The following is a 25,345-nucleotide window of genomic DNA, read 5'->3' as shown; positions in this document are numbered from 1 at the left end:
AGACCTTTGGCCCATAACACATATCAAAAATGCATGCACACCGACAGAAGAATAATACAATAATGCTTATGCTCAAACTAGATACATCATAGAGCATGTGTTTGGTATGCTGAAGTCATGGTTCCACTGTCTAGACACATCAGAGGGTGTCCTGCAGTATGACCCAAGCACCTGTGAAGAAATTCTTACAGTCTGTGCTATATTGCACAATATAATTTTGTGGAAACAACTGCAAGGGCAAGGACTACACATTCCTGGACCACAGGCAGGGTCAGCACCTCCAGCACATGCAGACAATGATTCTGAAGGAGAACCTCCAGCTGCAGGTAGCTGGCAGATGTAGGCATGTACAATATGCCCTTGCCTGGCTAAGAGGCAAAAGACAGCACACATGCTCACCAGAGAAGGAATACATATAACAACCTAAGCATGTATAAATATTAAAACTGATGCCATCCAGTGTCCACAAACTTTACTTCCCTGGGTAATGCCTGTATATGGATAGCATCAGAAAAAGACAGTTCCAAAGCTCACAATTCATAACTGCAGTAATGTCAAGGTAAGTGCGGAATCTTACTATATGAACAAATGTGCAAGAAGATAAACTACCTCCATACGTTCATTCATAAGTGTACCCAATCAAACCTTTGTGAGGTGTCCACCAATGGCATTCTTGACTTATAGGAATGATATCTGCAATATACAAGTATGTATCATACACAATAACTGGCATCAAGCCAGTCACTTACCCATTATACACAAACCAGTCAACAGGACTTCTATATCAAGAGTTTCACAAGTAGATCAATAAGCAGAAATGCAATACAACTGGTTTGAATGCATGACTTACAATACTAAATGAAAAATGTCTTCCAAAATGAATATTTAGAGAAACATCCAAAATCCTGTTATGCACTAGATATGCATATAATCAGCATACAGAGAAACACTGTCTTAACCTATTCACTCATAGCTATCCACTCTGTGCATCAGACATATATGCAACCCTAAGTCAAACCCAAATGAACAAAGGGCATGGCATGGTCATCATCATTTGCACAGGGTGGAGGTGGGAGGGCAGTAGGCCAAGGCTAACACCAAAGTAGTGAGTGTGTGAGTAAGAAACAAAACATTTAGTAAAGTAGAAAATATCTCAGGGCCACTAACAGGAGATATATCCCAGGCAACATTAACATTTTCTCAGCTTGCATGTGCATTTGGGTCAGTATGGGCAGTTTTTGTAAAATGTATGTGTGTCTGTCTGCATGGACACAATCAAGCTTTGTGTTAGCACCATGTCCTGCCATGTTGTACAGCTGTGAGCCATGCATAGTAGAGTTTTCAGTTCAGTGTTGTCACTCCAAGCCACGCAAACTGCCTCTGCCAAGATATGCACTATTACATCCACATCCCCAGTTGTTAGTGGGGGTGCTACTCAATATAAGTGATGCCTACTAGATGAGGTTTCTTTAAGAGTACATCCAGGATCATGCCCCCATGGCCTAACATGTCTGAATGTGGACACCTCAATTACTGACTGAATAGTGTAAATAGTGCCACTATTGGAAGCAGGCACATTGGCTAATACCAGAGGATGTTGCGGTCCTATTAACATGTGGATGCCAGCCCTCCCCCAGCAGATGCTCCATTACAGACACTGCCTGATGCAGTGTGTCACTCATCTTAACTAATGAGTCACTCACATGGTTGAAGCAGTTACACACATCAGAATGTGCCATGTTTAGGACTCACACGATCTCTTCTGAGGCCCTGTGTGAAACATGCCTGTGCCACTATGATGGCCCTATACATACATCTGGTGGCATGTAATGACACAACAGCATCAGGATGAGGCTGGATAGTAGGCATACTCCGAGCTCCACTAGCAACCCTTTTGTGTGGTGACATGCCCTCATGATGGCTAAGGGCAGGCTCAACCAGCTCTGCAACTGGAGTAACCACACTTCCTGATCAACCATGGCACCCTCAGCCTGTCCTGTGTCTGAGGCCTTAGTGGAATGGGTATGCATAGGTATACTGACTATGTCCAAAATAAAGCCAGTGGATGCTTGAGCTACACCCTCAGTTTCAGACTTAACCTCTGAACCACCTGACTTTGCCTGAGTATCACCACCACCGTCATCAGAGGCTACTGATAGTGTGACATCAGATGGTACAAGTTTTAAACTGTCACTGTTAGGATCAGCTGTAATAATAACCAATAAACACAAGCAGGGAAGAAATAGTGAGTAGAAATGATCCAAACTTGGTTCTACAGACTCATGTTAAACAATTTCAGATGTTAAAGGAATACAATACGTTGTACTCTTTCCCCAGATTTACATCTAAGTAATGGTTATTACTAATCAAAGAAACTTTGTGCTTACCGTTTGCAGGTGGTCTTTCATATGAAAATCTTACGTCCCTGGAAAAGGGGGAAGTCAATGGAAAGAATGCTAATAAGCATCACCATGCAAATAACACAAGGACAAGACAATACTGCTCTGTCTATTTTCCCCTTAAGAAATACCCTAGAATTAGAATGGCCATCCTCCAGCACAATCTCTGTTACTCTCTTCTTTTTTCTAAGGAACATGTCTTGGTGTTTTCAGATATAGAAGTACTAACTCATAAAGATGTCTAGAATGGTATTAAATGCCCTATATATATATATACAGAGAGAGAGAGATCACACCTGGCCAGTTTTCCACATCAGCATTTACATCAAAGAGTCTGTGTGCACTCTCTGCTGAGTTATCTGGATCTCTGACAGTGGGCAGGAAATGCTTGTTTTCAGTGAGTGGTGGTTTCATAGCAGCCCCCACCCCCCATAGCCATCTATTCTCATGTGACCACTGCTGCATTCCTGCATGCCACTGTAATCATATCAGTGACATGGTGCCGCACCTGATCATAGTTTCTGGCACAGCCACCCACTTTATGTCAGCGGCCACTTGCTGCCATATGCTTTTCCTGGCAGACATGTCACCTCTGCCTGTGTCAAGCAGAAAGGATCCATGGTGGCATAATGCTTCAATGATGAGCTTGTTCTCTGCATCACTGAATGCTGGCTTGTATGGAATAGATGGCCTGGCTGCCATAATCCTGTATGATATGAAATAGAAAAAAAAAAAGAAAACACATTTGTAGCCCACATAGAAAGCAGTTTCTTCATATAAAATCAGTGCACCCATCCTCAACAGAAAGTGCTCATTTTGGACTACACACAAGGTAAGGGAGCCCTCCACTAAAAAAAAACAAAACAAAAAAAAAAAACAAAATTAATACATTAGCATTATATCCATGCTATTAATATTTCTGTATTAATGACAGAAGTTGTGTAAATGAGTGCTGGATGGCAGGATTATCACTTATTAGTTAAAAATTCAAAGTCCATTTGCCCAGACCTTTCCAGTGGTCTCTCCACTGTTGTGGAGGTTGCTTTGGGATATCTGAGAAGTCTAGCACCTCTGTTAGCTACACATGCACAACCCCTTGAAGTTTATAATAAGCACAGCACTGCTGTTTGCAATAATTGGTGAAATTCCAGTAGCAAATAATAATAAAATACTGTGATGTAACCATACTAACTTGGAAAGCACAACAAGAACTGACACGTGCAGTGTACCAGCAGTGTTTTTTTACAATTGCATACATATTAAAATTATTTTTTCTATTGCATACTGAAATACATTCAAAATATTAGCATGCAAATAGTTTGAGAAGAGGACAAGAATAACTTATGAAATAATACAGTAATTTATAGAAAAATCTCCTCCAAGTAACAAGCAGTAATGGTTTGTCTCTATCTAATCAGTCTCCCCTCCACTTCCATAGCTACACCATTACCTTTATACAGTGTATATTCAGCCCTCTTAGGACTGTGAATATGCAAATGAGATGTAAAACAACTTCATTCCTGTAAACCTCCCCTGCAAAAAAACAAATCACTTGGTGTAGGGGATGTAAACAGGATATAAGTAGCTACATGATTGCATGCACACCTCATAGGACTGCAGAGAGGAGCAATGACAATTGTTAGCTGCTAATGGCTTGCATGTGATACTGATTGCTCCCAATACAACAATACTGAACAGACTTCTCTGTCTGATTGCTCTGACTATGACAACAAGAAATACTGAGTAGACGCTTCTCTCTGAAGTGTGTGCATCATGCAAAATAGCCTTATAATAAAAAAGTGTAAGCACCTTGGGAGCTATGAGCACAACTTTAACAACACTGATATCCTTGTTCTAAGAGCACAGTGTCCATCTTCTGCTTAAAATCAGTCTGAAATGCTGATAGCTATATTACTCATTGAAACAAAGATGCAAATAAATGCCCATGGTACTGCATTTCTGTAGTTAAGCTGAGAGGAGGGGAATATGCTCAGAAAATGAAGAGAAGAAATAACTGGTTGGCCTGTGTAATTTCAGCACTGCTTAACAGAGCACAAGCAGGACTCAGTTGAAAGAATGATTGAACGATGTAATTTCTGTAATCTTCATTAGCACAAACAGTTTTGTCACCTCTGTGTGGTATTACTAATGAGTGAGTGATGTGCACATGATGTGTACCTGATTCTGTGACAAATGCTGTAAATGCAGTGACTTTGGCCCTTTAACAGAGTTGTAGTGGGGTTCAAATCTAGACTGTGTAAAAGAAATGTGAAAATTATCAATCCTGTTTTATGACTTGCTTTCATCAAACCTTCATATGCTTTTTCCCTGTTTCTTGCCTTGTGCATTTGCTCAGCACTAAATGGCTCATAATCAAGGTTACATACTTAAAGAACAAAATGAAACATTTTATATGGGCAGCCATCTGTAGCACAAATAGGCTTAATGACAATGTATGGATGTCAGCACTCTGCAATGTATTGCGTGCAGTGTCACAGTTGTCAAATAAATCTGTAGTTGTGCTTGTGTTTCAGCAAACCTTCATTAGCCAGTGATTTTAGGTATATAGTTCAAACCCTGATGTCACTGCATACCATTAGTGCACATGTTAACAGTGTTGTCATCCACATGGGCTATGTTCATGTACAGCTGTTGTTTCCTGTTGTTTCAACTTTCAACTTCTATTTTTTCCCCTCCTGGTCTCTTTACTCCCAGATTTCTTTCACTATCACCTCTTCTTTCTTCCTCCTCTTACTGTTACTTCCCTTCTAACTTTTTTGTTTTAAACGTATTGCTATACCTACCTTTTCTGACCTTTTCCTCAACTCTCCTTCTCATTCCTACTTACCTCTTCTATACCTTCTTCCTCTTTTTTTAATGGACTCCTTAATGGACTCCTTCCCTAAATTTTCGTTTTCCCTTCTTCTTCCCTAACTCTGCTCCTACCTACCTCTTCTATACTCCCTTCCCCTTTTTTAATGGACTCCTTTCCTAAATTGTCTTTTTCCCTTTCTTGTACTGTTATGTTTTAATATCTTCCTTATTTTTCTTATTCTTATATTAGCTTTTTGTGATTTTATATATTTTCTAGCCAAATCTGAATTATATATTACATACTTGTATGTTACTTTCTATTTTGTAGTTCATTCTGTAATATGTACATTTTCTTGCATATTTTGTACTGTGAGTATTCTACATGTTTTTTGTGGAGATTTTCTCCCCCGGTCTCCACTGAAAAAGGGCATATGCCCAGTCAAAAAAAATGTCAAATAAATAAATAAATAAAAATTCCTCTGGAAAGGCTGTATTGAAGACTGATGCTGTCACTTAAATAAATTGTCATTCTATGACAGTTGTACTGAGACACCTCCTCAGGAATGAGGACACGAGACTATGTAATGTATGTTGTTGCCTAAGTAAGGCATGTGTTCCAATAGGGGATTATATTCATGCTTTACATAATTGCTCTTCTACCATCATGGTGACAACAGCAGGGGGCTACAGGTATGGTTAAGTATACCTAGCATCAGGCAATGCTATCTGACATACAGCAAGCTCCTGTTTAAGTAATTAAAGAGACACACATTCCTTGATTCATACACAAGATGTAATGTTTAAACACAACCACACATATGACTACTGGCAATGCATTTATACCACAGCACATTCACTGATCCCAATATGGTGCCGATTTTCTCATCTCCTGTGGAAGTATTCTAAACCAGCAATGAGTGACTTTAATAATTTGTGTCCTGAACTGCTTTACAGGAAAGACAAACCCCAAAATTATAATTTGTACATATAGAGTGACAGAGGCCTCCCCCATTCATTTTATCAGATAAAAATTATGAGCAAAGAAAGTACAGCTGGCTTAATGACTTTGCATAGGTATAGTTTAACATCTGTGATAACAGTTCCACTGTGGTGCATGCGATTCATAACCATATTGTTAGTTTGAGGAGTTGTACAGCTTGATGTTCATTTCTAGAATAGGGATTCATTTTGTATGAATGTACTGATGTCACACAAACATTACATTGCATAAGTCAAATCCCTTGATATGTTGCATGAACACATAGATTTCATGGCAATAGACATTTGTTCTGCCAATGTCACTGTGACAGCACTATTGTGGCACATGCATTGAGTAATGTGGTGCTCATGAGTGTGCTCCATTTCTTGGGGTGCTATGTATACAAATATACACATAAACCTTCCTTGACCATGGAACATTAATATAGGACTGATCACAACTGTGTACACATGAGCATACTCATTTAATTGCCATTAGTCTTACATGCTGATATAACATTCATTATCAGGGACCCTTTCTTAATTCACCCATTAATTTAATTTGTTTTTGACATTGCTGATAGCTACCTCCTGTGCCACATGCTGACAGTACATAGCTCTGGGGAATACATTGTATCATATCATGATGTTCTTACTTGTCTGCACAATAACTGTGTCAGGCTGGAGTGCCATGTATGACACACTCTGCTCCCATATTTGCAACACCACACACAACTAAATATGGGATGCATAACCATTAGAATATTGAAGTGCATAATTCCCCTTCAAGGGTGATCATTCTTCTACATGTTTTATACTTATTTCTGTGGCATGCACAGTTACTACACAGGTCAGAGGTAATATTGATGGGGTAGGTTCAATTCTTGCAAAAGGAAATGGTGGTGTTCAAGCCATTCTTATTTTCCAACATGTTATACTGATGAAATGTATCCTGAGAACAAGCTTAACAGGTTTGCCCCCAGGCAAGCTTGTTTGTTTACTGCATGTCCTCATGCTGCTCAACACATTTTCCTGGCCACCAGCAATGTTGCTGGCAGCAAAAACATGATTGTATTCATGCTAGTGTGATGAGCAGCATGCATATGCAGTTAGAGCTGCTCATTGCACTAACATGTAAACATTGTGTAGGCATTGTGCTAACAATTAAATATTGTGTAGGCCACACACAAAACCTACACAGTTGTTCATACATTCCACAGACAAAATGACTATGGATTACAGAAGGCAGCAAAGAAATAGCAGGAACACAAATATACATGTATTAAGCAGAGAAATGGTAGTTAAACCAACACAAACATACATGATTTAGTCAGAACGAGTAATTATATAGCATAACACATCTCCTGAAGGATTTCAAACACTAACCTATACAGTCCTAATCAAAAGTGTTGTCAGTACTTTTTTTGGCAGCATTTGGTAAACAAGGCAGTCTTCCCCAGCATGACTGAAGTTCCATAGCCCCACATCCTGTTTATAAGGTATCACTAAACCCCTCTTGGCATGTGGAATATGTTAATTAGCTCTCATCTCATTATCATTTCTGAATCACTCAATTTGCGTAAGCTCTGTGAAGATAAGCAAGGTGTTTATTCCTACACAATTGCCGAGCAGTACAAGAGCAAAGATTAAAAGAGTTTTGGTCACCTAATGCCTTGCAAGTGTGCTTTACTAGCAGTACCAGTCATTCAATGACTAGTACTTTTAATAAGGCCTACTGCTAATAAGGCACACTTGCAAGGCAGCAGTGCCGGTCATGTACTGATGTGCTAAGTATCCCTGCTAATGAAAATTACACTCTGAGTGGGTGTGTGTCAGATAAAAAAAGTCTTGCAGATAAGTTTTAACTTGTATTAATGTAGGCCTGAACCTTGATGCACATATTTGTCATCATTTTGTAAAAATGATGAGAGGTGTCTGTCCACACATTTCACACATTGAATAAAGATTGCTAACAATGTAGCTGAAACCTACAGCACACGTACACTGTAAAACATGTTTATACTTATGGTAGCCTTTAAAACATTCCTTGAACAAAGGTACTGCAATGAAGTAATGCACAACAACTGTTACTAGTAACGTTTGCACTGAAGAAAATTTCTTTCTACCCTCATATTCTTTATCATCCTCACATCTCCTAAAGATCACAGCCACACAATTATACTCTGACAGGAAAAATAAGAGCAGCAAGATGGATATATTGAAACATAAATGTACAATTTAGAAGTACAATGCTCAGCAAATGTGCTAGATTTTCTCCTTTTTTAAGTTAAATGTTTATTTGGTGCAATATGTTCCTCATGTCAATGCCTCATTGTAATGCCATAGGTACAGTGTTCAAGCCTTGATAAGGTGCTACTGCATGAATGTAGGGATCATTATTGCAAATATTTTACATATGGATTAATACTTGTTTACTGACAAATTAAAACCAAAAAGTACACACACTGAAAAACATAGCCTGTACTGCAGAAAGTACAAGAAAACAATATCAAACAATAAATGCAAACAATATCAACAAAGAAATAAAATGATTAATGTAACAAAACCAGTTTGTGTAAGCTATGCGTGAAGTTGTTGAATGAGAAAAGACAAAGAAAATTCTTGGCCCAACCTAGCCTCTTTAGCCCTATCCCTCCACAGTATATGCATGGCCGAGACTAAGAAGAACTCCATACGTTGAATGGAAACCCACAAAGCTGAGAAATCATTAAACTGATTTATGAATAACTTTTTCAGTATTTTTTTAGCTTCATCCTTAGCACAAATATTGGCATCGGACATCAGTGCTAATCACTGATGCCCTTTAGGGAATGACAGTTTCCTTCCAATTAAGTGAAGGAAGGTGATAGATGAAATGAGGAAAGTGGTAGCTATCGCCCAAAATATATTGTGCATTCTTGGAAGAACATTTTAAATTATATTTCTATTTCTACATTCAAGGGATTATTATAGAATGACTTACCCTTGTTAGCATCATTCAAGAGGGAGATGAATGATTTTTTAACTTTATGGAGTGCTGGGATAAGTCGTCTTAGTATAAGGATTCTATACAGGGACAAAAATGAAGAGGGCAGTTGTCAATATGTTGCAACAGTTTTGACAGAAGGTAATGAGAAAAGGTGAAATACTGATACATTCTGTGCTTATTTAAAAGGATATAATTAAGTTTTTTTTTTTCTGGAATAGTATAGAGACAAAGGTAAAGCAGACCTTGTTACACGTTACCAGGAATGATTTATTTATTTTAGTTTAGTTTACTTACTGTGGTAAGGACTGATTAATTTCAGGCCCATTCTGGTAGATAACAGTAAAACAAAGGCATGATACAAAGGCATAATTGCATATTAAACAGCAACAAACATATTTTGAGTAATACAAGTGTGCAGAAACAAAATGAATATTAATGAAAATGATTTGAGTACAACAGGTAGTATATTTAAATCACTAAACAAAAAGGATATATTCTGTATTATGTGATTTCTTACCAGCTGACAACAACAGTGCAATATCTTTAGACAAAAAATTTCCTTGACTGAAGAAGCCCCACTTTTGGCTTCTTTTGAAACCCAGGTGATTGTGAAAGTTAGGGAAGGCATAAACACAGCTGCATTCACTGTCATAGCTGGTTAGGAATTATATAAAAAATCTATAGCTTTATTCCTGTTGCTCTGGTACAATAGGGGTCTTAATTGGCTGGTATATAAAAAGGATATTAGGAGCTGCTTTGCACCATGACCATGCAGCATATATAGGTGATAAGGCAATATACTTAAGAGACTTGACAGGAAACATATGGAATATATTTTGAGATATACTTCTTTTGCTTTGAAAGAATTGGAGTCATGATGGTAAGGCATTTGTACTATTGATCAAAAAGTGGAAATATTTTCAGCTTTTGCATGCTATGGAAGCATGACAGCATGGTGGAAAAGTGCAAAGTTCTTGTCAAACATATGACTCTAATGGCAGGTATGGAACAGTCATTAAAATAACTATGTAGCAGCAATGCATTTTTTAGAAGTGGTGTTATGCAGGCTGGGGTTGTTCTACCCCACTGTAGAAAGAAAGTGAAAGTAGATGGTTTATTCTCCAGACAGTTTGAGACTTTGTGACAAATGTCATTATGTTAGCCTTGTTTATTCATTCTCTTTAATATGATAGTAAAATGACAATGGGGCAAAAAAGACTGCTCCAGGAAGTCGTACCTGAATAACCAGGTTGTTGGAGATGTAGAGAGGAGAGGGTGACTATATCTCTGATGTTTGTGCTCCCATCAGCAGAGAAACTGTATATTTTTGAGGTGCAAGTGAATTTCTGGGTCAAGGACTTCATCCAAAGTTCATATTAGCTGTTCTAGTATTGTTCAGGGGTGTTTCAAGGTTGGTTAAGCAGGATAGGGTATGGTTTCAGTTAGAAGTGCCGACTACTATGTTTTCTATAAAGCTCCTGTGGAAAAAAGTTGCAATAATATTGTATCATTTAAACATTGCATAATGCATATAGCAATGTATCAGTGGCACAGCAGGTAATCAACTCACATTTGTTGCAGAAGGCTGCAGATTCTATTTCCACATCAGGGAGATTGATTGCTGACACAATCGTGCAGCATAAGGGGCGCTGTACTCCTGATTGTGTCATCCTTCAGATGAGATGTTAAACTGAAATCTGATCTGCTTGAGTTGCTGGCAGCTCAGGTGAATGTAAAACATTCTAGAGCACCTATCTAAATCAGTAGAGGGCATTCCCTCATGCCCTGGCCAAATTTCCCCTAGTAGTATAAATACCACCCCGGGTCTCCTTTACAAAGATGCCACTAGCCTAGTGGGACTAACCTGGCAAGCAAGGCATAAATAAATAAAGGTAAACTGACCTTCTGACATAAATCCATGCTATACAACCACTATGGAATCTCAAATATTACATTGACAGCATACAGGATTTTATAATTGTATTACAGTACTATTTTAGGCATGCTGGTATTAGGCAGGCTGAGGTTGTTTAATAAATTGCATTATTAGGGGCATAGTGGCAATGGCATATGCATAATGTATTAAAAAGTATGCTCACCTTGATGTAATGGCTGTATGACTATAAGATTATGTGGGTTGTATTCTTCAGAAGGCTGAAATTCTTTGCATCCCATGCATTGTTAGAATGGGGGTGGAGAGTTCAGTTGTTGTGAACAGGTACTTGCACATAACATGAACAAAATAAAACCTTATTTTGAGAATCTGATAAACATAAAGCTTTTGTTGATCATTTTTTTTTCTGATATCATGGGAAAATGTTGAATTTTTAAAAGAATGCACTGAAAAAATCTAACTCTGAACTTAACGACCTCAAAGGCTAACTATAATAATACGGTATTCTTTAATTACCTCAGGAAATTTTAAGGGTAAAATTTTGACTAACCTGCTATGAATAAACAATGAAAAAATCACCCAGCTATAATGAAATTACATGCAGAAAAACATTTTTGCAACCTCCATAATAATGAAATATTTATATCAAAGTACTATACATACAAGGAGATATATCCTTATATTACTTCTGATTGCTTCCTCTGTGAGAGATTGTAACACAATCCCTCATATCTCAAATGACTGGTCCTACAATCTTCAAAGCTTTTTGTTAGATACAAAGTAATAGGACAGCTTTTAAAAAATTTTTTTTTTTTTTTGCAAACAGACAAGACCCTCCACACTTCACATGTGCGACAAGCCCCCATACCTTTTGAACTTAATAATGCCCACTCATTGGTTGCACAGTACTGGGGAAGAGAGAATAGTTTCTAAACCAGTGCACAACAGTCTTGTGCAATCACTTGTTTCAGTCTAACATGAGAAAGCAGGTGATTTGGACATACATGTACGACCTTGACATATAATAACTGCTAGTAAAAAAAAAAAAAACGTCAAGCTCCATGGGACCAGAAAATAGATCTGTCAATTTCTACTATACAGTCAAATATAAACCCAATTAAACTGCTATCAGTTTTATTTAATGTTAGCACGTCAACATGTCCTTGATCTAAGTTACAGGCTATAGTAAAACCAAATCATCAATTCACAAAGGGGGAAAAGCAGGTGACACCATACTCTTAATATTTTAGACTAATCAGCTTGATCAGTATTTTATATCCTGTCAAAGAGAAAGGCATGATGAAACTTAGCCATAAAGGGAAGGGGTATAATTCATTTTGGAGTAAACTAGTATAGCTTTGGTAAGAGGAAATCTTGCCTTTAGAATCTTGTACTATTGTTTAAGAGGTAATAACAGCACTCACTGAAGTACTGCCTGCTTGTTTCTAACACTGACCATCATAAGGCGTTTAAGACTATTCTACAAAATCCAACTGACAATTTATATGCATGAAATATCGATCCATGAATAAGTCAATGACTAAAATACTGGTTAATCAACAGAATTCAACAAGTCAGGTTGGGGTTTGCTTGCCCTTCACGATGGAGGTTACTAGTGTTCCACTGGGGCTACCTATTAAACTATTATTCTGAGATACTGAAGTAGGAAATGATTTCTAGATTAACAAATATGTCGTAACAACAAAGTGGGTAACAATTACTTCAATAAGAACTACTAAGGATTTCCAGGATTGGTTTATAAATAATGACAGCAACATTAATATAGCATCATCAGCCTATTCAAACTGGACATAAGAATTTGCTTTCATTAATACAACAGATTTTTGAAAAACGATATATAGATCAAGAAACTTTGATCTCTTTGGAAATAGAAGCCTCTGAGGAAGTGAGAAAATATAAACAACAAAACCTAGAGATATTTGAAAAATATAAAAAAGAAATATGGACATGGAAAAGAAAGAAATTTGATATGGTGCAATATTTATGCAAAGAAGAAAGCCAAATTAACTAATATACAGAAGGCAGTTTCAAAGATGTTCGAAGAAAAATACAGGCAAAGGCATCCAGATATGGAAAATTTCACAATAAAAAGACTAAAAGCACAACGATTTTATGCAGAAAAGATGATTAGTAAAGTAGAAGTTAAAGAAATAGAAGTTGAAGTTATGGAGTGCCTGCGAAGTAAAGGATTTAATGTAGAAGGTCTAAAACAGCCTACATCACAGCATGATGTAGTGAGTCCCCAGAATAAGAAAAAGCAAGAAGATCAGGAGACATGTGAAGAAGAAATTTGGACAGGGCAAAGGAAAAGAGATTTAATATGGTGTAATATTTATGCAAAGGAGAAAGCAAAACTAACCAATACAAAAAGAGGAGCACCAAAGATATTTGAAGAAAAATATAGGCAAAGGAATCCGGACATGGAAAACTTTACAATACAAAAAATAAGAAGACTAAGAGGAAAAGTAGTAAAGGAGATTAGTAATGGAGAAGTCAAAGAAATAGAAACTGAGGTAATGGAACAGCTGCAAAGAGAAGGATTCAGTGTAGAAAATCAAATGCACAAAGCACCACAACAGGATAGAGCAATGGATATCCAAATTAAGGGGAAACCAGTGGAACAGGAAGCAACAGGTCAGATGCCATATCAAGATATTTTGGAGCCTTCCACAGGAAACCAGTATAAAAGTTCACTTGAAGCTAAACAGGAAGAAAAGGAACAGGAAACTGTGGAAACTGATGCAGTCAATGTTGAGGAGTGATAGGCCAGTGAGTTTCCATATGACATGACAACAGATGACACAGGATGGAATTGAAGAGAATGTGCCACAAGAAGATGTTATAGAACTTTCTATAGAATGCCCGCAGGAAATGGAAAGCAAGGGATGTGCCCACAGTATGGAAGAAAAGGAGTTAAGAGAAGAGTTGCTTGATTTAATAGATAAAGACAGATATATCAAGATCTATGAGAGAAATAGACTGCAGAAGGGTAATAAAACCCCCAAAAGTCAGAAGCTTGATAAAACAAATGAACACAGTAATTAGGACTGTCCATAGAGATCCATGTGATATAACAGAAGTAAACAGACTATATTACTGTGCTGCTAAATTAATAACTTATAAAAGTCTACCATAGGAACATAGGGTAGCAAGGAGGGGGCAAAAGCGAATACCATCATGGAAATATCAAATAGAGAAAACTATAAAGCAGCTAAGAAAAGAAGTGTCATTGTTAGAAGATTATAGAAGAGGGAACAGATCAACAAAAATATTAAGAAAGATAGATGTGATAAAAGCAGCATGCAGTATTAGAACAGACCAGGATCTATTATGCACTATTGGAGATAACAAACTAAAAATTTTAAAACAGGCGTAAAGACTCAAAAAATACAAAGATAACTATAAGGGAAAAGCACAAAATAAGCAATTTACTGATGACCCCAAAAAAGTTTTATAGATCATTGGGAAATAAGGTAAAATGAATTGATAGACCGCCGAAAAAAGAGGAAGTAGGTACATTTTGGAGAAGTATCTATGAAGATCCAGTGGAACATAAAAAAGATGCTAAATGGATAGAAGAAGTAAAAGAAAGAATAAGAAGTTTAACGGTACAGGATATGAAATGGGATGAAATAGCCAGAGAGATTGAAAGAAAGTTGAGAAAAGCCTCTAATTGGAAAACCCCAGGCCCAGATGCAGTACCTAACTTTTGGCTTAAAGTATTAACTTCTTTACATGAGGATCTAGCCATAGGTAAGAACTATTTATATGCACACCCCGAACAGACTCCGCACTGGTTAACAACAGGAAAAACAATGCTCTTACTTAAGATGAACCTGCAAGCTACCCTAAAAATTATAGACCAATAACTTGTCTTCCGACGACGTATAAACTATACATGGGGATTGACACCGATAGAGTTTATAGTCATTTAGAAGAAAACTCAATTATGGCAGTAGAACAAAAGGGCAATAAACGAAAGCCATATGGAACAAAGGAACATTTGTTGTTAAATAAAGTTATAGTGGAGAAATGTAAGAAAGGGAAGAATCTAAGTATGGCATGGATTGACTATAAAAAAGCATTTGATAGTGTCCAACATTTATGGATAAAAGAGTGCTTAAAAATGGATAAGGTACATCCTACACTGATTGATTACATTACAGTAACAATGAAACAGTGGCAGACCACTTTGCAATTAAGCCATGATAAAGGACAGATTATTATCCCAGGGATAAAAATCCAAAGGGGGATATCCCAGGGTGACTCCCTGTCACTGTTGCTATTTTGCCTTTCCATTAATCCATTAAGCTTAGGTCATGGCTATAATTTGGCTTCTAGAAAACAACAAAGTCTAATGACTTCTCATCTTCTCTTTGTTGATGATTTAAAATTGTATAGCTCATCAGATGAGGAACTGAAAGCACAGCTGCAGGTTGTCAAAACTTTTTCAGATGATATTGGAATGTCATTTGGTCTTGATAAATGTGCAAAAGCAACCTTTAAAAAAGGAAAATTGCAAGATCAGCAATAAAACATGAACAAATGTGAATAAAGCTTAGTAAGGTGTACGTTAGAAGAGTTAAATTAATCCTGAAAACTGCACTGACACCTAGGAATAAGATCCAAGCTATAAATCAATTTGCTCTTCCTGTCCTAACTTATAATTTTGGAGTGATTGACTGGCCACAAAAAGTGTTGGATAGATTGGATATTAAAACAAGAAGGATGCTTCATGCTCCCCAAATGATTTATAAAAATCAGTGTATACCAAGATTATATATTCCCCGTTCTGAAGGAGGCCACCCCTCCTTGAAATTTATTACATGTATACATCTGCAATCGTGGGACTCCACACATATCTACTGACCTCACAAGATCCAAATGTGGTGAAAGTTTAGAAACATGAGGAGAATAAATCTAAGATGACATCTCTGTTTAATTTAGCAGAAGCATATCGACATCAAGCAGGAATAGAAATCAAACTAGAAGTGGATAAAAAACAGGCAGCAAATTAATGTGCTAAAAAACAAAAGAAAGAATATAAGGTGAAGGACCAGATGAGAAGGCAAGAAATGTGGAAAAAAAAAAACAAAAATATAGTTGCAAGTATAGAAAACTTCTGGAAGAGCCTCATGATCAAGAACAAATGCAGGAATGGTTAAGGAGAGGTGAATTTACATCAAGAAATGAAAGGTTAATATTGGCAGCCCAAGATAGCGGGCTACATACATGCTGGTTTACTACGTCCATTGAACATGTGGGAGAAACAAACATATGTAGGTTTTGTGAAACCGAATTTGAAACAGTCACACACCTTATTGTTGGATGAGACTCCCTAATGGCAGAGGGACTGTATACTGAAAGGCATTATAATGTGGCAAGATTGTTACACTGGAGATTGTGCAAATATTATGGTATCGAAGTGGCTAAGAAACACTGGAAACATAAGCCACAGAGAATCATAGAAAATGATGAAGTTTACATCACATGTGATCACCCAATACCAACAGTCTAAAAGATAGATGCTAGGAAACTGGAGATAGTGGTCCAAGAAAAGAAGACAAAAGTAGTATTCATCACTGAAATTGCCACACCTAGTGACTACAGTGTCTTGTGTACAGAGAGACACAATGTCATAAAATACCTCGATCTGCAGGCAGAAACAAGAGCCATGTGGAAGAAAGATACCCAGACAGTTCCAATACTAGTAGAAGCAACTGGTCTTATAAAAAAAAATTTACAATCGTATTTAGATATGTTACCAATTCATGTAACACCGTACGAATTGCAGGAGTCATTACTGGGCACATTGCGGGTTCTGCGAAGAGCACTTTTGGCTAACAACAAAGAGTGAAACAATACTAATTTTATGAACTTTAATCGTACTTTGACTTAGGAATGGGGTCCATTCCCGCCATGGTATTAGCAACCCAAAAGACTTGGAGAAATAAAAAAAAAAAAAAAAAAAAAAAGAGATTATTTTTACAAAATAAAGATGTGCATGGCTAGGCCTGTTATGGTCCCTGCGATCTCTTCCCTAGTTTTGTTCCTATGTTTCTAGAGAATAACTTAACATAGGTGACTTTTACCAAGTTGAGTTAGTACTCAGACTTACTGTGCTCCTTAGTTGTTTTCTTTATTTATCAAAATGCTGGCAAGTGAACCAGAAGGCTCTTTATTAATATGTCGGCACTAGAAATGCAGAGTGCTGACAAGCCAGAAAAAAAAAAAAGACCAAAAACCCAGAGAAGAGTGAATATCAAAAATCGCTCTTCTTCTTTAAACATCTTTTTGCAGGGGATCAAGTCCCCCACACCCCCATACTTATATACTAACAGATCACCATATCTTGAATAAAAGGGACTATTCTGAGAAACAGCACCTTGGACTTAGTATATGTAAATTTGTTCTTTTGGCCATTCAGTCTCCATGTTTTGGGACTTGCTCTAGCAGGTCCAAACATTTCAAATGGTGACCTAACTGGACACCCTCCTGATGTAAATATATTTGAAAAATTATATAAGCTACATCTCAAGTTGTGTTTACTTTGTTTCAGATTAGATCACCCCTAAATTTTTATCATAACTATAAAGCATTCCTGGTCTGCTACTGTTCTTTAGCCTTCTGCTAATTATCTGACCAGAGAGACACAGCTCCTCAGTCACCCTCCTTTATGTCATAAAGATTCACCACATGTACAGATAACATTCTCCTTCTAATTTATTACACCAGTTTTGGCACAAGTGAAACCATCTGCTTAATACTACAACCATCTACTAACTTATACTTCAAACTGCATTGTCTTTAATAAGATAATCATTTGAAATGTCAGGACCCACTAGAACAAGTCTCAAAACATGGAGATTGAATGGTCAAAATAAGAGACTTAACTATACTAAGTCTGAGATGACTATTTATTGGGATATTCCCTTTTCTATGAGGTACAGCAATCTCAGAGTTATATAAAAGTTCAGATGGGAAGGCTGCAAGGGACCTTGCCACCCTACAAAAAGACATTTTAATGGAGACGAGCAATGCTTGATTATTTCCTCTCCTGAAGTTTCATTCGCTTTTTTTTGGTGTGTAAGTACTTGACATTTGGAGCGCCAGCATTTGATTAGGGGGCCCCTTACTATTTTTTTATTTACAATTTGATCAAAATCATATTGGAATATAGAGAAGCAAGTATTTCTAAATTCCACAAAACATTATCTAAAATTATTATTTGAAAGAAAATGGCCTAAATTAATGTGGTACACTGCACAATTCTTCCCAATTCATTGATGTAAAATTAACTACAGCATCAGGGTTAATGCCTTCACTTAAAGATAAACATTCAGTGTATAACTTTTCTGTACAAATTAAATTCTAATTTTATTATATACACAGGTTTTTGCCACATCTAAACTGATGTATTGAATTGCCTGATATATTCTAAGACCTCTCACTTTCAATTGACACCGACTCTTTTATTTCCAAACATTAATAATTAGAGTATTCGCAATTCTGCACAGCACCACTGACGTTTATATAACCAAGTCATTTATTTTTAGTCATTCATCTTACAATACTGTACTGTGTTGTTGTATCTCTGTAGAGTATGGAATAATTAACAGAACATAAATTAGCTATTTGTAATTATATTATATGTCAGCTTTCATTACTGCCATACTATGAGGTTCAGCAAGGCATGGAATATTAGCAAGAATAATAAAATATTTTCTCTAAAGGCTGTTACAGAGATGATTAACTCTTCACCACACCACTGTAAACATATAATCAAATAAGAAAAGACAGACTAAATCATTCAGACTTTATTGTCAGGGTCAAATAATATAACACTGCATCAAAACTGACAGTACTTTTCCGTTATTGGGGCAACAGTTCTAACGCACTAGCAAGCACATGCAATGATCGCACAGCTGTTGTTTCAAACCCCTTCCTGATACTGTTGAGAAGTGACTTATTTTGCAGCAGCTGTTTTCAGATGTCAGTTTGTTTTTTTCTTACTCAAGGGCCAAGACTTTCGTGTGTTTCTGCTTAACATCGATTGGTGTCATCTGGTCTGAAGTGTAAATAAACCCTTCATGCACAGATACATAGCGTAGTTTCACCACTCTCTGCTTTTATTGATAACTTCATATAGATATTTAAGCCAAGTGCAGAGACAGCAGTGATCTTTTTGAAGTCTGTACAAGTCTCAATGACTGACCACACTCAGGCATTTGTAGTTGTAAGGGTGTCAATATGCCAATATTACAGCAAGTGCTCGTTGTGCCTTTACTCATGGCGGACTTAAAATGTAAATCAAACTTAAAGAAAGACAACTCTATGACCTTGACAAAAAAGTAAACAGCCAATGTAAACCTCTAAAAAGACAAAACAAGTACTACTACTTCTCTGGACTTGAATTTCACAAATTTTCACTAATTTACAATGGGAATGCCAAATAGAAGCAAGGTAGTTTGCCTCAGACCAAAACAATATCCTCCCACTTTTTGTGATGATCCCTGGTGGATGCTGGAGATCTTGCATTAGGAGGTGGAGTTCAAAGGGGAATTAGTGTTGTGGACATGGCTGAGCTGCTGCAAAGGTAGGGTGATATGCTGCATATCCCCAGTGAATGTCACTATGGAACCAATGAAGGGAGGAAGTAACAGGGATGGGTTGTATTTAGAACCCAACTAGTGGATGTGAACAGAGAGACCTCTAGGAAACCCTTAAGATCTGCATTGGCACTAGCCCTATTGGAGGTAGTCTTTGTAGTTAGTTGGTGGCTGGTAGACTCAATGATGGATGCAGGGCATTTGGTAAAGGGCTATAGAAAACCTCCCCAAAAAATTATTCATGTTAGATCATAATTATGCAAGTATGTTCAGTATTTACACTCTTTTTTGCACAGATACATAGCTATATGTCTAAACCATAAAATCAATTTAGGAAGGACAATTTATCTAGAGTCACTGTCATGCCACCTCCATGAGTGTTTTACCCTTTGGATTGGATGTTATTACCTTTTGGTTTGGATGTTTTTACCCTTTGGTTTGACTGTTATTTTGAATGTGTTCAGGTCATCTTGATATTTATGGACATCAGGCTTGGTTTTAAGCTCTGTGTTTCCATAGTATTTCCATACAATTTGTTTAATGTTGCACTAATGAGTTCAGGAAAAGGGTGACACATGGCACGTCTACAGTTGATGGGGTTTGTATTTATTAGTCTGAATGCACTTGTAAAAACTATCAAGTGAAAGTGAAAAGTCATTCAGAATTTATGTTGCTGAAATACAGGTGCATCCTGAATGGGTCATTTGCATATATCTAATGAGTCTCCACTACAAGAGTTTTAAGGTGTTACAAAGTTAAGACTCTAGCATAGCTAAATAAATAAAGATCAGAAAAGTTAGCTACATAGCATTAATTCTACTGATCTGTTGTGCTCTAGTAGTATTGTAGCACTGACTACAGATTCAGAAGGTTACATGTAGCACAAGCTCCTTGGGAACATCTTTGCATGTTTCTGAATCAAATACCTAGTGCAGCTGAAACAACTGCATTAGTGTTCCCCTACCAAGCTATGCATGCTGCTAGACAAACACCTACAAATGATCACATACACACAGATTCCAACACATACACATTCTCACAAACACATGGACAGCCACACAGACACACACAAACCATCTCAGTCATGCCCCTGCACACACACACACACACACACACACACACACACACACACACACACACACACACACACACACACACACACGCACACACACACACACACACAAAATCAAACAGCCTTGCAGTACTTACCTTCTGCAGCATAAACTGTCTTGCTGCTGCTATAGACAGCAATGGTTGAACACCATGAAGTAACACATTCAGTCCCACTGATCTGCTCAGTAATAGCTGCTCTTGCACTACACTCATGTTTGAATCACTCCCTTATATGACACTGAGCAGTCCTGCTAGAAACAAGATCACATGGTATGCTACATGTTTCTGAATTCAACCTATAACTTTTAAATTTGTTCAACTTGAGGTCTGTTCAATAACTCCTTATCTTTATGCTCTTCTTTGACCTAATTCCACAGCAGTATTTCATTACTGGAACACATGATAATGCTAGGCAAATGATCATGAGGGTGATAATATCTCTAGCCATATCCAACTTTAATACCTTTAAGTAGAAACACTTACAAGTTCATGCCTCCTTTCCAAGTACTTAATAGTGCTTACTTCCCAAATTGAGCAGGATCATACATGACAGTCTTGGTGTACATTTGTGTCTACCCATCCAATCATCAAGACTAGCCTTAAAGGTAGTCAAAGTAGTACTTTGTTTTACCTGTAGTGGTAACTTATTCCATAGGCAATGAATACATCGAGATAAGAACCTATTTCTTTAGTGAGTCTTGTTTACCTATTGGTGTAATAGCAATATTAAAAACACTATCAAGCCCCACTGTTATCTCTGCAACAACTCATTAAAATACTTCAGATGCTGCAAATAAACAAACAAAGTTTTTACTGTGGTTTCCTTAGTTGGGGGTGGTGGTGGGGTTTGGACATCCAGAGTGATTAGAGTGATTAGTTTATGGTCTGATCTAATCAGTGATGGGTTGTCCTCCAGTGTGGAACACCTGTCACCCATGTTGGTGATGACCAGGTCCAATATGTTTTCACCTCTGGTAGGGGAGTTTACCAGCTGATCCAGGGCACTTAAGTTGATGAATTCCAGGCAGTGCTGGGTCTGGGAGTTTGTATTCGAGTAGTTTTCCCAGTGAATGGTAGGTTAATTGAAATCGCCCAATATCAGGGTGTTCGGTAGGACCTTCATGTCTTCCAGTGTCTCCAGAAAGGTGGAGTGGTGGTCCTGGGTCATGGATGGTGATCTGGTAGCAGGCCACAATTTGCATTGCAGATTTGCTCGATGTTAGTTGCACATGGATGATCTCAGAGGTATCATGCTGCACCACTAACCTGGAGGTGTAGATATCCTTGATGAATATGGATACACTCCCTCCTTTTGTGTTTTGGTCTGTGTTCTGTGGCCGAAACATGTGATATGAGTTGTAGCCCAGTAGTGCTGGGCTGCTCTCTGGAGCCTTGAACCAGGTTTCAGTTACTGCAATGATGTCGATGTTCTCCATATTGAGGAGTGCTTTGAGCATGTGCATTTTGAGATTTAAACTCCTGGCATTGAGTAGCATAACCCTCAGTTTTTTGTTAATTGTGCTGTTTATGGAGATGGGTTTGACTTTTGAGTCTTGCCTAAAAAAGGCACTATGGGGGCAGCAAGATCCTTGGCCAGTATTTGAAAGCCTAGGAGTGACAGGTTCATGCCATTATTGGTGACATTACAGAATCTATGTGAATATGACAAGCTTTTTCTTTTTTGTTTTAATGTCCCTTGCAGGACCAAGTATGATGGCTCCTCTTCCTGCTCCCAGTTGTCCCATTCCTTCCATAATACTATTAGCAGGGTATCCTGGGCAAGATCAGGGCTATTAAGCTTATTCACTCCTGTCCAGGAATGCTAATAATTTCATCTGCTAAGTGGTGAAGGTTGGGTGGTAGGGAGTGGAACAGCATGTGGGTCCTGCAGGTGGCCTACCCTATCCTTTGGCAAAGCATCCCCTCCTCTACTTCTGAGCTTCACTGTGTGCTGTTCTCTGAGATAAAGCATACTAGCAGCATACTTTACAAAAGCATTTGGCACTGCAGGCTTGCTCGGCTTAAGTTCCATGGAATGGAACATCAAGTACTCCTAATAGGTCTTACCACTGTGGTGAGCCAGAGCCAACCCCCCCAGGATGGGCAAGCTGGCAGTGGTCCCTCACTCCTATCTTCTTCTCCCAGCTCCTACAGGCACCTGAGCTGCTATTCAACCGCTGGTTGCCTACAACAGAATCAGGATCTACCCTGTACACGTGCCTCTTAACTGTCCAGATTTTTACAAAATGTCCAGATTTTTGCTACATATTTTTGGTCTTTTCCCTATAAAACTTTTATTTGTGGGCAAATTATTTAGAAATGAGGTCACTAAATTATGACAGACACATTTGATTTTCAGACTCCATATCTTTGGAAAATGCACACAAATAGAATAAATATTATTCTGGAAAATTTATATGGGCTGGATTGACGAAGGCTTGCACAGAGTCTAAAACTAGAGTAAGACTCCATGCAGCCAACATGTCTGCTGAGAGATCCAGGAACAGCAGGCAGGGGCATGCAAGAGAGCTCCTAAAACGACTCTTGCACGGACAGGTTTAGTTTTTGCAAATTACCTCATTTGCTGCTGAAAGCTATGCAAATGAGGTAAATTTGCAATCCAAGAAACACTAACCTGTCCGAGCAAGATTAGTGTTATTTGCAGAAATGTACTCAGTTGGCAACTGAGTACCGTTCTGCAAATCGCAAAATGGAGCCATGACAGCTCCAAATAAAGGATGCGTCCAGTTGAGGAAGCATGCCAATGGCCAAATATATGGTCACTGGCATTTTTTTCTGTTGCAAAATAAAAAATATATATTTTTTCCCCTTGATCTCCGATGTTTAAGCATAGCGCAGCGCCGCACAAACATGCTGCACTCTAAAAACCAGAAAAACAAAAAATAAAAGCCACAAATAGGGATTTTATTCAAAATATTCACCTGTCATGCAAGTGAATGCAGGCTGAAGACACCACGGCTACTGAGTAGAGGTTGCTAAGGGGGGAAGCTCAGTCTGAGAGATGTAACCAAGCATTAGTAGGCAATCCTATGCAAATGAGGATAAGGATAGTGAATCCCAATGTTTCCTGCTATGTGAACCATGTCCCTTGAGTGTAAGAGTAGGAAAAGGGGAGTAACAGAGTAGAAGATGGGTGACATCATGAGGGGGTATGTATCAAAAAGACTGTAAGCTTATTGGAGCAGAGTGGCATGTGTTTGCTGTGAGTTACTCAGGACTAAAAGAGGTGTGTCTACAGTTGTCTAAACTGAAATCAAGAAACTGAAGGTGTACGCCGTGGCTATCACTAAAGTTTCTTGCAAAGCTGCTGACACTGTGTGCGCGTGTGCATGTGTGTAAACCCGCCTAAGCCTGTGTGCGTGGGTCTGTGCCCGTGTAAGCCTGTGTTAGGCTGTCTAAGTTAGTATACACAAATGTGCACCCACCTAAGCCTGTGTAAGCTTGTGTAAGCCTGTGTGCGCACGTGTGTGCTCGTGTGCATGTGTTTTTTCTTGTTTGCGCGGCACTGCCCCCTGTAGAAACAAAAAGGGAAAAGGAAGGAAGGAAAAGAAGTAGTAGGAAGTTAACCAAGGAGAACTAGCAGAACTGCCAGGTGAAATCAATCAGAATCAGCCAATTACACAGGCAGTACAGTAGACCAGCCCAGACCAGCACCTAAAACTCTGCAAACAACATTCCCCCATGTTTTTCTCAGAAACACTGCAACACTGCAGTCAACAAAGAGAAGTGAAAACTTAAAAAGCTTAAACTGAGACATAAAAATGTTAGGGGCTGCCATTGCTGTTAGAAGGCAACATGTGCAAGATGCTGAGGGTGGTGCCATTGCGAATGCTGCTGAGCAACCCACAGTGAGGAGACGGAAAAGAGTGTACAGACCCAGGGTAACCTACCAGGGGCTACATGAGCTGGAGATAGTGGAACGCTATAGAGTGGACAGAGAGCTCCTGCCGCAAATTGTTGAGCTGTGCAGGCCACGCCTCACACACAGAACCAACAGAGGGGAACCCATCCCAGTGGAAACCAAAGTATGTGTTGGCCTAAGAATACTAGCAACAGGTACCTTCCAGAGACCAAGTGGTGATATGATGGGGATTTCACTGGCATCAGCATCAAGGGTACTGCACCAGTTCCTGAATGCCATGGCAGCACATGTCGGTGATCATGTATATTTCCCCAATTCCCATGAGGTATTGGCCAGCAATATGTGTCTCTTCCAGCAAATAGCGGAATACCCGGAGGTAGTGGGTGCAATTGACTGCACGCACATACACTACACAAATGAGTGCACCAAGCCAACGGAGCACGGAACCCACGAAGTAAAAAATAATAGCCAATTCCAAAAGTATACGTGGAGTTCCAGGAAAAAGTGCTATCAAGTCCAAAAATCACCACAACTGAAGTTCTTTAAAAATAGATGCAAATCTGTAATTTAAGGAACAGTGCTGCAACGTTAGGTGCATATAAAAACTAGTTTATTCAAACACGTTAGCGCTTTCAAACCTTAACC

Source organism: Protopterus annectens, chromosome 3.part0, assembly GCF_019279795.1.
Source record: "Protopterus annectens isolate FY-2018-M chromosome 3.part0, PAN1.0, whole genome shotgun sequence".
NCBI classification, from domain to species: domain Eukaryota; kingdom Metazoa; phylum Chordata; order Ceratodontiformes; family Protopteridae; genus Protopterus; species Protopterus annectens.
The sequence above is the reverse complement of the archived record's forward strand: the minus strand, read 5'-3'. Positions refer to the sequence as shown.